The sequence below is a fragment of the Schistocerca piceifrons genome, chromosome 3 (assembly GCF_021461385.2).
Source record: "Schistocerca piceifrons isolate TAMUIC-IGC-003096 chromosome 3, iqSchPice1.1, whole genome shotgun sequence".
Lineage (NCBI taxonomy): Eukaryota > Metazoa > Arthropoda > Insecta > Orthoptera > Acrididae > Schistocerca > Schistocerca piceifrons.
In genome coordinates this window covers 126,491,588-126,506,122 of record NC_060140.1, presented here as the reverse complement: position 1 = coordinate 126,506,122, position 14,535 = coordinate 126,491,588, and positions in this window count along the sequence as shown.

Here is a 14,535-nt window from a genome sequence, read left to right as displayed (position 1 = left end):
TGAGATTGGTCGCCATAGACAGAAATTAGTAACCTGATCGAAAATATTGTTGTCCGTGACTAGAATGAATACGAAAACCTGTTCCTGGGGCACTGTGGATTTTTCCTGCGGCACTGTCAAGTAAAATTGATCGGCCGGTACTTCTTCCTTTCCACAAACATTCTGTTTCATCACGGTACCTGTGCATATGTACGAATGTTGTGGACATTTGGAGGTGTCTGATTGAATTCTGACGAAATCTTCTATATACTGTGATGGCAGTACACTAATTGCTAAATTCTGGCACTCATAATGCCTTCTGTACGGGATCAACCATTTTCACTTACGTCGTGGAAGATCTCACGTACTCCTCCACGAGCATGCACGGGTTTATAATTAACTGTGTTTGCCCAGCGATCGAAATTCTTATCCTCTGAACAGCTATAGCCGGTTGTAATCGCTATCTTAAATTTAAATTGCTCTGTACGGTAATATCTCGATTTAATTTAACGAGTAAGAAATTTTTTTGGCATCTTTTTAGTCAACGGAATTATTTGATGTAAAATGATGGGATCATGTCCATGAAACCCGAGTTAAAACGAGATGTTATAGGTTTAACGACTCAACAAGCTTGTAGCTGTTTTAAATCTGACATTTTATTGAAAGATATACCGTCTTTGCACTAATGTATTAAATCCATACATATTATAAAGATGATAGTGTGTGTGAGTGAGTGAGCAGGCGGGCGTTTGCGTGTGCGTGTGCGTGTGTGTGTGTGTGTTTGTGTGTGTGCGTCACCTCTCCTCCTAAACCACAGGGCCGCTTTCAACCAAACTTGGTACACATATACCTTACTGTCGGGTGACAACCGCTGGGCACTAAGAACCATCAACCTATTAAAAGGGTGTCGGCGATTGTCAAAAAGGAGCTTATCATGCAACGCCTGATTTCTGATTGTTTATTCATCCAGTGTTTGAGTATGACAGCGGTTACGCTCTTGCAACATACTTTACGCATAGTTTCAAGCCCTTACGAAATTTTTTCCTTGAAAATGATGAAAGGAAAAATGTTAATGGATTACTACTTTTCCGCTGTTCATGCAGTACAATTACTGCATGAGGCATGACGTTATTATTTATTACCTCTGTACTACTAACTGTTTTCGTGACACATTTTACGGACAGTACGCACATATACCAGTAAATTTACGTGAAAAATTATATCATTGTACGACACATTTGTTCAGGAGATATAACGTGATAAACATTAAGCCCAAGGTTAGACGATGCGTGGTACGGCCCTTGTCGCGCAGTTATAAATATAAATATCTGTGCAACGCCGGATGTGTCCGCTAGTATATCATAAACTATGTAGGCTACCACTGAGTTCACAGTGCGCTCAATTCAGGAAATTCGTTTTTGTGTTCGGAACGGACGCACATCTTCGACAAATTTGGGTTCTTAATTTTATATAAATGCTTATCGTAATTATTAAAAAGGAAGCCAGGTATAAAATTAATTGGAATGTGTGTTCGTTATTTCTTTAACATTGCTGCCAGCTTCAAGCGTTCGTTTTATGTTTCCTTATAGAGTTATATGACATGAAACAAAATCTGAAAGCTGAGATCTTGCACAACACAGACAGATATATGGTCTCTAAGGATACGTGACGTTCGCTACAAAATCTGGAAACGTTCTGAATATCAGCCAACCACCGTTCTTCGTGTGACTAAACTGTCGCGTGTTACCAAATATAAGAGCGGTGACCTTTCATTTTACTGACTGTAATACAACGTAAACCGCATTACACCCATCTATCACGAACCATTCCATGATAACACTTGCATAATGCAGTTGTCCTATCTTGATGAAACTGAAAGAAAAAACTGGTGATCCTATTACACACGTAACGTTTCATTTTAATTTACGCAATCAGATCATGCAGCAAAAATTATTTCCACATTCAGCTGAATCAGGAGTTAAAATACGTACGACGTAGCCACATTATTGAAGTGTGTTGTACACTAACTGTGTTCCTTAGTTTCAAGAAAGTATTGAACCTTATTGAAAACACACGAATAAAATGAAGCAGGCATTTCAGTGGCATTACCACTCCAAGAAATAGTCATCACAACCAATATAATGGCCCAATTTCTTGTTTGCAGCGTAAGCAAAGTTACAGATGAACGATACTCGTCTGACGATGAAATTGTCGATACGGTGAACTTGTCGCTACTTAACTGCTAACGGTGGCTGTTTAATTTTTGCATGATTTAACCTGTCATTGCGTATACCTTCCTTCAAGATATCCAAAAACAACACTCCGCAAATAAGTATCCCAATGAAATCTTTGAATCACTACATAATTTCTAATACGACATTAGGGTTTTATAATTTAAACCTTAGTCTTCCCGTTCCTGACAAAAAGGGGTCTTAACAGACAGACGAACAGACAAAGACTCAGATTAGAAATGACAAAATATTTTTTCGTGTGATATAACTACAGATTTACAGTTTTCCGATTTTTCCGTTCGTTGTACTTTGAAACCTTCCTTTTTGTGACTGTTGACCAATGGAAAGTACCCTATACGTTTTAAAGAGTGAATTTGCGAGTATCAAAACATCTGACAGAAATGACAGTGTCTTTTGAACCCATTGACTTATAAGCTTCAGTTGTTTACATCACCAAGGAATCATAGACCTAAGTATGCGACATAAATTTCAACTTGATGCGCCTACCCATTCCTCAGAAACAGAGTTTTTAATAGTAAAACGGACAGACAGACGGAAAACAAATTGATCCTATTAGGGTTCCGTTTTTACTAATTCAGGTCGGAACACTAAAAATAAACCGAACAACTTGAAATAATAATCATTAATTTATTATACATCCTTGTATATACGTTTCTATATGTCCAAGAATATGTTCTGAGATAGGTATGTTTGTTCCAGTTTGTACGATGGGCAGAGATCAGAGATTGTCAGTAGAGCCACACTATCTACAAGTTTGACTCGACAGACATTTTCAACAACAGTAAGCACGTTAGGTAGCAGTAGCAATACGTAAAACGCCCCTCAAGGTGAAAATGACAAATATGTTTATCGTTTCGGGAAGTATATTCGTCTAAAAGACTCAACTTGTACGACGTGAAAGGATAATGGACTATCACAATTGTCACGGTTATTAACTATGACAATGCTGTAAACAAATTATCAGTTACATAAATAATTTAAAACAAATAAAATGGTATTTGTAATAAAATAATATTTAAAGGGTGTCTCTGATTCGTGGTTAATATGTGAACGTCGTAAAATATAGGAATTTAGCTGGGAATCCATGATATCCTTTCGCCTGTGATTGCTAAAAGTCTCTTTTATGTTAAAATTTTTCACAGATAATAGGTATTAGCGTAAAATTGGCATGCACTGTCAGGAGTCGATTAAAACACATTTGTAACAACAACTCATTCATCCCTGTACGATGTGCATGTATCGAGAAAAAGGGATGTGGACTTGAGAAGTAATATGTATGATTTGCTTAAATCTCGATAAAGCAAAGTCCGTAGCAAGAGGGGGTGAACGCTAACGAAAGACTAATAAGAGTGCCAATCACTGTACTTTAGAGACTAACACGAGAGTATACTTGAAATGCTTCTTTGCTCTTTTGCAAAATTCATAGGAGTTTTATTATTACCCTTTAACTATTAAATTAATCTTTACAAAACTTTTATGAAACTTAATCATAACTTGCAGCACATAAACACAGTTTTTTTTTTTTTTTTTTTTTTTTTTTGTTACAGAAGAAACAATTAATCCCACTTGAACTGAATTCATTCCAAGCCACGATCACTTTTAGCCACTCTTTCAGAAAGAGCATGTTTTTGATAAAATAATCTTGTTACAAGTTTGTCTGTAATGACGTCATCCATTATAATTTATTTTCCGTCAATGTTATTTTATCTTGGTAAGCACTGTATATTCTTTCTTTGTCTGCAAAATTAGGGTAGGGTCAGGACGATTCAATTATTTCAAATAACAGTCGAAATGCCAGTGTGTTTCAGTAATTTCTTCATTCGCAGACAAAACAATTCTCAGAGCTGGATTTCCAAAATGTTACTTAGTTGTACAGTTCGCAACGATGCTCTCGCGCTGACAGGTAACTCTTCCTCAGCATTATTAGTAATTCAGTTGGTAATAACAATCCATGAAATGAAATAGCTTATACACTCACACGCACACACACACACACACACACACACACACACACACACACACACACAAAGAGTATTGTCCCAGAAATGAATCAAAATGGTCCCAATCCACTGGTCGGACCCACGAATGCTGCAACTGGAAATTTAATCGTAAATACTCCGTGGAACTGCCCACCTCAATTCCGATCTACTTGGATAAATGACTGTAAAGTTCAGGGTCGTACAACAGTCCACCAAGCTCTCCTGAGTAGGAAGTAAAAAAAAAGTACCTTCCTCTATCAAATTAGGATCAAATTAAGACGATGTGTCACCACGCACACCACTCAGCGCACCACACTGCCGCTACCTACGACTGTCATCGACACACTACCTGATAAACAACAAAATTAATCTGTAAAATAGTAATAATTTAGGTCACAAATATTTACAGAAATACCACAAATAGTTTTCTGCTCATTGTAAGCTTTGCCCTGTTTACATTACAACCAAATATTTAATAAATCTGTCACATACTACTGAAAGAAAAGGAAAATAAAAAACCGTTATTTAAACAGATGTCACACAAAGTCGGGTAGTTTTATACGCCATTCACAGGTAGCACTTCATTGCTCCTTTGACTGCGCATCGGCACATTACTACCATGATTCATAATCTTCAGTAAATTTAGAAGTAAAGTTATTTTAGATGCCAGTAGTGAGAAGTAACTGTGTTCTTACAAGCTACGCTCACCGACAGACTAGACTCTATTGCTTCCTGAAGTGGAAACCCCACTGAATGATAACGGGGGGGGGGGGGGGGGGGGAGGTTGGTCTACGGGCCTTTCGTTATTGATAAATTACGTACCTATTTACGTTGTCTTCTAGGCATCCCTGCTTAGCCATTATGCACTTCCTGTCGATCTCATTTTTGAGAAGTTTGTATTCCTTGCTTCATTTACTGCATTTCTACATTTTCTTATTTCATCATTTAAATTCAATAGCTCTTCTGTTACTCGAGGATTTCTACTTGCTTTCGTCTTTTTACCTTCACTACTTTATCTCTCAAAGCTATCCACTCTTCTTCTATTGTATTTCTTTCCCCTGTTCTTGCCATCCGTTTTCTAATGCCTTCTCTGAAACTCTCTACAACTTCTAGTTCTTTCAGTGTATCCAGGACCCATCTCCTTAAATTCCTATCGTTTTTCAGTTTCTTCAGTTTTAATCCACAGTTCATAACCAATAGATTGTGGTCAGAGTCCACATCTGCCCCTGGAAATGTCTTACAATTTAAAACCTGGTTCCTAAATCTCTGTCTTTCCATTATATAATCTATCTGATACCTTCTAGTATCTCCAGGATTCTTCCATGTATACAACCTTCTTTTATGATTATTGAACCAAGTGTTAGCTATGATTAAGTTATGCTCTGTGCAAAATTCTACCAGGTGGCCTCCCCTTTCATTCCTCGCCCGCAGTCCATAGTCACCTACTACTTTTCCTTCCCTTCCTTTTCCTACAGTCGAATTCCAGCTCCACATGGATATTAAATTTTCGTCTCCATTAACCATCTGAATAATTTCATTTATCTCTTCATATATTTCTTTAATCTCTTCATCATATGCGGAACTAGTTGGCATATAAACTTGTACTACTGGTTTCGTGACTATCTTGGTTACAATAATGCATTCACTATGCTGTTCGTAGTAGGTATCCGCGTTCCTATTTTTCTATTCATTACTAAACCTACTACTGCATTACCGTTATTTGATTTTGTATTTACAATCCTGAATTCACCTGACCAGAAGTCTTGTTCCTCCTGCCACCGAATATCACTGATTCCCACTATATCTAACTTTAACCTATCCATTTCCCTTTTTAAATTTTCTAACCGATTAAGGGGTCTGACATTCCACACTCCGTTCCGTAGAACGTCAGTTTTGTTTCTCCTGATTTTATACATATGCTCAAAGAAGTGAGATAGTACTAATGTTGTAGGAATTAATAATATGCGCTTGAAGTTCACTGCAGCTGTTGATACTTCGACACTGAAAAGCTCGCCAGGTAGTTCACTTGAAGGGCAATCACGGAAGTTGGACAGCCAAATAAAGGTACAAGGAAGGTAACTGCGAAAAAACCTTGGGAGACAGAAGAAATACATCAGCTGCAATTTATGATGCACTTACTGTATATAATGATGGCAACGTCGGGAGGACGAAGGTATTAGAAAGAATGGGCTGCAAGATAGGAAATTTTACTGAAGACATCCTGAGAAAAATAGATTTACAGCGCGTATCTGCAACTGAAAAGTCAATTGAAGATCTGATAAAGGAAAGAAGACAGACAACAAGAAACTAGAAAAGAAACCTTGACGGGAAGGACGACCCAGAGTACAAATGTGGTGCTTTCTGAAAAAGAGACATAAGGAAAAAAGTTAGGTTGAACTTTATATTGCGTTTCGTGAATAGTTTGTTTTTTAAAGTTTACGTACCTTTTCCTCAGATTCAATGAATGCTAGAATTATGAAATTTTGTACACATATTTCTGTAAACTTAATAAACGTTCCCAGAAGACCAAATTTTGAAATTCTGACTGCAAGCTGATATCGGGGAAAGTGCTTGGCATTTTGCATGAATTTTAAAATTGTGTAATAATAATTAAAAAATTCTCTAAATTTTCCTATTTTACCTATTACAAAAACCTCATGAGAGAAGCTTACAACATATAAAGAGCTGGAAACAGAGAAATTTTTGTAGAAATCTCTTGAATACTTTCTCAGAAAAAGGAACATACACTATTTTTTGAAAATAAAACTTCAAATTTCATCAAAAAATTGAATGTATATAATCAAAGGATTTTATCTGTAAATGTGTTACTTTTATGTAAAGCGTGGTACAAAATTTCATTGCCATATCTCCAAAACTCTGATTTTGGTGCATTTTTTAAATAGTATTTTTCATTAACGCCCCCCATAAGAGTGCAGTGGGAATTCCATTGTTAGCACAGAGGAGAGAACAATTAGGTGGGTAGAGCACATTAAAGGTGTCTATGAGGGGGAGGACTTGTCTGCCGATGTGACTGAAGAAGAAAGGGGATTCGATATCGAAAACATTTGAAGACTTTCGATCAAATAAGACAAATAAGACATAGAGGAAATGGAGGCATACCATCAGACTTTCAGAAAAATATCATTGACACAATCCTGGAAGTAGCAAGGGCGAGGAACTGCGAGAAATATCACACTGACACTTTAACAGCTTATGCATCCAAGTTGCTGAAAAGGATAATATGCAGAAGAATAGAAAAGAAAACTGAGAATCTATTAGATAAGATTAGTCTGCCTTTCGGTAAGGTAAGGGCACCAGAGAGGAGGTTCTGAAGCGATTGACAACGGAAGCAAGAGTGAACAAAAACTAATAGACGTTCTTAAGACTTGTCAATAATGTGAAATGGTGCTCCACATTCTGCGAAAATTAGGAGTAAGCTATAGGGAAAGACGGAAAACACGCAATTTGTACAAGAACATGAGGGAAAAATAAAAATAGAAGACCATGAAAGAAGTGTTCAGATTAAAAAGGCTGTAAGGGGTGTAGTCTTTCACTCCTAATGTTCAATCCACACGTCCACGAAGCAATGACGGAAATAGAGGAAAAGTTCATATTCAGATGATATCAATGATAAAACTAGAGGATGACGTTGCTATCCTTCGTGCAGGTGAAGGTGAATTACAGGACATGTTGAATGGAATAACCAGTATAATGAATTCAGACTGTGAATTGACAGCAAAGGGGAGAAAGATGAAAGTACTGAGGAGTATCGGAAATGAGATTAGTGTTAAACTTAACGTCAAAATTGGAAACAACGAAGTAGATGAAGATATTCTGCTGTCTCGGAAGCAAAATAACATATAACGGATATAGCAAGGAAGCCATAAAAAGCAGATTAGCACAGGCGAGGAAGGCATACGTGACCAATAGCTGTCTGCTAATATCAAAAATCGGCCATGACCTGAGGAAGATAGTTCTGACAATCTACGTTTGAAACAAAGCATTGTAGGGAAGTAAAACACGGACAGTGTGACAACCAGAGAGAATCGAAGCGTTTGAAATGTAATGCTACAGCGGAATGTTAAGTATTAGGACTGATGAGATTAGAAATCAGGAGGTTCGTGGTAGAATCAAAGCAGATAGAAACTTACGGAAAACAGAAATAGATATAGAATGATAGGACACTTGATAAGTCACCATCTCGGACGTCAACTTCGTCCCAGCGCCAATATCCGGGATATAAACGTCAGTTTACAGCAGCTGTGGGCCAAGTTGCCTCAGGAAAGGACACAAGTGCTTTATGACACACTTTCTGTCGGAATCAGTGTTTGAATTCAAGCCAGAAGAGTGCAGCGTCAGACTGATAAGAGGGGTAATACAGACAAGTTCTTTGTAATTTGACTCGAACCAATAATCACTGAAATAACCTCACGTTTGTTTGTCAGGCATTAACCGAAATTGATTGTCAGATCAGACAGTCATTTTGTAAATTTAACAGAAACAGTCACATAGTAATTGCTTACTTCTTTTTTCTGTTGTCTTATTCCTGGCTTACAAATAGTGTTGTGGATGTATATTTGCACCGGATATTCTAACTTCCAGTCTAGGTATGAAACAAGATCTGGGAAAATTTGTGGTATATAAAGGTACGTTTACATAAGTTGTACAAATTCTATATTGACTACGTATCAATATGGCACGGCAACATTGCCGACCACAAGAAATGAAGCCACATTTTCCGGGCTAGAAGTGTTCACTTGGGCCACCGTGTTGCAGTGAAGTAGACGAAATCTAAATATGTCCTAACTTTGCATTCAACAGGGAAAAATTTAAAAATAGAGAATTTGGGTTTTGTGGATGCGGTATTTACTAAGTGAGGCAACTGTTTCCGAAACTTTAGCTCGTGAACCCACGCTGGATACGTTGTCCATTTATACATTCCTGTAGACAAGCAAATCGAGTGCCTCTTTCAAACTGAAGCGAAAAAAAATGATTCACCGCTGAGATTAGATGATGACACAGCAGCGCTGTCGGCATGAGAACTATAAAAAGTTTGATGATTTTCCAGTTTCCCGTGCAGAATCTTGTATGATGATCCAACAATAACGTGCACAGCATTTGATAAAGTGTGTACAGTTAAGGTCAGTTGTTGTTACCCACGAGAAATTCTTTTAGCATAAAATAAGGCTTATATCCCAGGCGAGGTAGTTTCACAAAACTCCGTCGGCTAGTCCGGAACTGGGCAAACCACATTAATAAATCCCTACGTTTCAAGTACGTTCCTCCAAGACTGTTGCCGTCAACATTTATGCAATGCACGGCAATATTGTAATATGGTTCAGCAATGTTGCTGATGAACCCGCATGTCCGTATCCATCACAAACACGTCTGTTGTTACAGACAGCTTCTATATGTGCCAAGAGTGATCGCGGAAATTGACACGCCGTGTTCTATTACGTTATTTCACCAGTGCGCCTAACATACCATCACGTGGTAGAAAAACAAATATTGTTAGTGTCAGAAACTTGGAAACTTTGGTTCTCTTTCACTTGAATGACTCCAAATTTTTTCTCTAACTACGAATTCTTTGACGTCATCCGTATTTAGTATAGATTACTACCTATTAGTCACACATCAAAATTTGTACCGGACCGGGACTCGAAACCGGATTTCCCTTTTGTCGCGAGCAGTCACCGTAACCACTTAGGCTATCCGCTCACGCTTTTCTGACAGGCCCAAACCTCCATATGTCACAATTTCTGCACCCTTATATCATGGCCCATCGTATTCGTAACTTGCGATTGCCAATATTATTAACTAGATTCCCTCGAAAGGGAGAATAAGATTAAAGAAATAGAAACCCTTGTTGGTATGGCTGTATGCCTGTATAGGCTTGTAATACTTATTTGCATATCTGAATGAATCAAATAACGTGTCCGCCCCTGGTAGCTGAGTGGTCAGCGAGACGGAATGTCATACCTAACGGCCCGGGTTCGATTCCCGGCTGGGTCGGAGATTTTCTCCGCTCAGGAACTGGGTGCTGTGTTGTCTTTATCATCATCCTTTCATCCCCATCGATACGAAAGTTGCCGAAGTGGCGCCAACGAAAGAATTGCACCAGGCGGATGATCTACCCAACGGGAGGCTCTAGCCACTCGGCATTTCCATACCAAATAATTTGAAATTTATTCGCTGACTGCAAGTTCTTTCACATCAGTTGTGTGCGACGATAGCATCATAGGATACGATAAATCGCACAAATCTAAGGGCTGTCAATTCGGCTAAATACCTAGGAATTACAATTACGAGCAACTTAAATTGGGAAGACCACATATATAATATTGTGGGGAAGGCGAAACAAAGACTGCGTTTTGAAGATGCGACAAACCCACTAAAGAGACAGACTATATTACACTTGTCCGTCCTCTGCTGGAATATTGCTGCGCGGCGTGGGATCCTTACCAGGTAGGATTGACGGAGGACATCGAAAAAGTGCAAAGAAGGGCAGCTCGTTTCGTGATATCGAGCAATAGGGATGAGAGTGTCACTGATATGATACGCGAGTTGGGGTGGCAGTCACTGAAACAAAGGCGGTTATCTTTGCGGCGAGATCTATTTATTAAGTTTCAATCACCAGCTTTCTCTTACGAATGGGAATATATTTTGTTGACACCCACCTACGTGGGGAGAAATAATCATCATAATAAAGTAATATAAATCAGAGCTCGAACGGTAAGATTTAGGTGTTCCTTTTTCCCATGCGCCATTCGAGAGTGAAATAGTAGAGAAGTAGCATGAAAATGGTTCTATGAACCCTCTGCCAGGCACATAAGTGTGAAGCGCAGAGTAACCATGTAGATGTACGATAGTGCGGTAACTCATGACGTACATGATGTACCCAATATTGGTTCCTACACTTTTAATTGGTTGTTGTCCTGCCTCGCAATGTATATTGGTTGATAGATGTTAAAAAGTTTTCTTATTTTTTAGTACCCTCTATTTATTTTTTACAAAAATGTTTGAATGCCACTTTGAAATCTAGTTTCTCTCATTAAGGAATCTGTATCAGCTCATAACTTTTAATCGATGTACATCATGGAATAATTTCTACTTGGGATTTCTCAACTTTATTGCTTGACTCTACACATCTCTCTCAAGAGATGTGATGGGTTACTACGTACGAAGATCTGCTGAAGGTGGGATTACACACATGTTTTTGAGAGGATCGTTTTGGCTCCCACATGTATCCAGTAAGGTGGTAACATAAATGAGTGTCGTTTACACTCGCAATTTTTTTGCGGTTTCGTTAACTACTACTACTGCTTAAGCAGTTCACCGACATACAATACCAACGTACAGACATATGTTTATGTTTATAAATTGAGGATTCCGTTTGATTTTCAGTAATAGTAAAATAGTTTTAAAAAAATTTGAAAATTGTATTTCTACAGATTACTCTTCTGTAAAAAATGTCAACAGTTTGGCTTCTTGTGTCTTCTGTAAAAATATCAATAGTTTCGCTTCAGACAATTATGGCCTACGGTATAACTCATCCGCTGATTCTGGCTCGCCAGCAGTTAATGCATTGTTCATTTTTCAATGTTTTGTGAAATTTGTGTTTATTTTATGTATTTTTGTAAATGTACCATATAAAATATTTTATTGTGCCTATTTGTATGCCATGAAGTAGCCATTGGTCGCTCAGTGTCTGCTATACAAGAAATGATACAAGTCTGGCACGCCAGCAATATACAGGGTGTTCGGAAATTCCCGTTATAAATTTCTAGATCGTGTATCGTGCTTGGGTAGCTCAGATGGTAGACCACTTGCCCGCGGAACGCAAAGGTCTCGAGCTCGAATCTCGGTCTGGCACACAGTTTTAATCTGCCAGAAATTTTTACTGTCTTCCTTCATTGAAATGAATAGTAACTTTAGAGACACCGTGTATGTCAAAATTCGTTCTCCTCGGTATGTCCACACACCGATACATCCAACGTGGTGCTGTACGTAGGAGCTTACCTATTATGAAAAGAGAACGCGGTGTTACTTCCGCTGTTGTCTTTGAGCTTACCACTGGCGGCGCAGCTCCTCTTGCTGCCGTACAGAGAAACTACAATGTTCGCCGTACTAATAGTGCATCGTGCTTCAGACATCGTCGCAGTGTTCGTGTGCTGCCTTACAGTTAACAATTGAACCACTCGAATCAAGGCACTTTTTTTTTTTGGTCATCAGTCTACTGACTGGTTTGATGCGGCCCGCCACAAATTCCTTTCCTGTGCTAACCTCTTCATCTCAGAGTAGCACTTACAACCTACGTCCTCAATTATTTGCTTGACGTATTCCAATCTCTGTCTTCCTCTACAGTTTTTGCCCACTACAGCTCCCTCTAGTACCATGCAAGTCATTCCCTCATGTCTTAACAGATGTCCTATCATCCTGTCCCTTCTCCTTATCAGTGTTTTCCACATATTCCTTTCCTCTCCGATTCTGCGTAGAACCTCCCCATTCCTTACCTTATCAGTCCACCTAATTTTCAACATTCGTCTATAGCACCACATCTCAAATGCTTCGATTCTCTTCTGTTCCGGTTTTCCCACAGTCCATGTTTCACTACCAGACAATGCTGTACTCCAGACGTGCATCCTCAGAAATTTCATCCTCAAATTAAGGCCGGTATTTGATATTAGTAGACTTCTCTTGGCCAGAAATGCCTTTTTTGCTATAGCGAGTCTGCTTTTGATGTCCTCCTTGCTCCGTCCGTCATTGGTTATTTTACTGCCTAGGTAGCAGAATTCCTTAACTTCATTGACTTCGTGACCATCAATCCTGATGTTGTTTCTCGCTGCTCTCATTTCTACTACTTCTCATTACCTTCGTCTTTCTCCGATTTACTCTCAAACCATACTGTGTACTCATTAGACTGTTCATTCCGTTCAGCAGATCATTTAATTCTTCTTCACTTTCACTCAGGGTAGCAATGTCATCAGCGAATCGTATCATTGATATCCTTTCACCTTCTATTTTAATTCCGCTCCTGAACCTTTCTTTTACTTCCATCATTGCTTCCTCGATGTACAGATTGAAGAGTAGCGGCGAAAGGCTACAGCCTTGTCTTACAACTTTCTTAATACGAGCACTTCGTTCTTGATCGTCCACTCTTGTTATTACCTCTTGGTTGTTGTACATATTGTATATGAACCATCTCTCCCTATAGCTTACCCCTACTTTTTTCAGAATCTCGAACAGCTTCCACTATTTTATATTGTCGAACGCGTTTTCCAGGTCGACAAATCCTATGAAAGTGTCTTGATTTTTCCTTAGCCTTGCTTCTATTATTAGCCGTAACGTCAGAATTGCCTCTCTCGTCCCTTTACTTTTCCTAATGCCAAACTGATCGTCACCTAGCGCATTCTCAATTTTCTTTTCCATTCTTCTGTATATTATTCTTGTAAGCAGCTTCGATGCATGAGCTGTTAAGCTTATGGTGCGATAATTCTCGCACTTGTCAGCTCTTGCCGTCTTCGGAATTGTGTGGATGATGCTTTTCCGAAAGTCAGATGGTATATCGCCAGACTCATATATTCTACACACCAACGTGAATAGTCGTTTTGTTGCCACTTCCCCAAATGATTTTAGAAATTCTGATGGAATGTTATCTATCCCTTCTGCCTTATTTGAGCGTAAGTCCTCCAAAGCTCTTTTAAATTCCGATTCTAATACTGGATCCCCTATCTCTTCTAAATCGACTCCTGTCTCTTCCTCTATCACATCAGACAAATCTTCACCCTCATAGAGGCTTTCGATGTATTCTTTCCACCTCTGCATTTAACAGTGGAATTCCCGTTGCACTCTTAATGTTACCACCGTTGCTTTTAATGTCACCAAAGGTTGTTTTGACTTCCCTGTACGCTGAGTCTGTCCTTCCGACAATCATATCTTTTTCGATGTCTTCACATTTTTCCTGCAGCCATTTCGTCTTAGCTTCGCTGCACTTCCTATTTATTTCATTCCTCAGCGACTTGTATTTCTGTATTCCTGATTTTCCCGTAACATGTTTGTACTTCCTCCTTTCATCAATCAACTGAATTATTTCTTCTGTTACCCATGATTTCTTCGCAGCTACCTTCTTTGTACCTATGTTTTCCTTCCCAACTTCTGTGATGGCCCTTTTTAGAGATGTCCATTCCTCTTCAACTATACTGCCTACTGCGCTATTCCTTATTGCTGTATCTATAGCGTTAGAGTTCAAACGTATCTCGTCATTCCTTAGTACTTCCGTATCCCACTTACATAGCATCATATTATTCGTCATTGAAAAGTTCTTA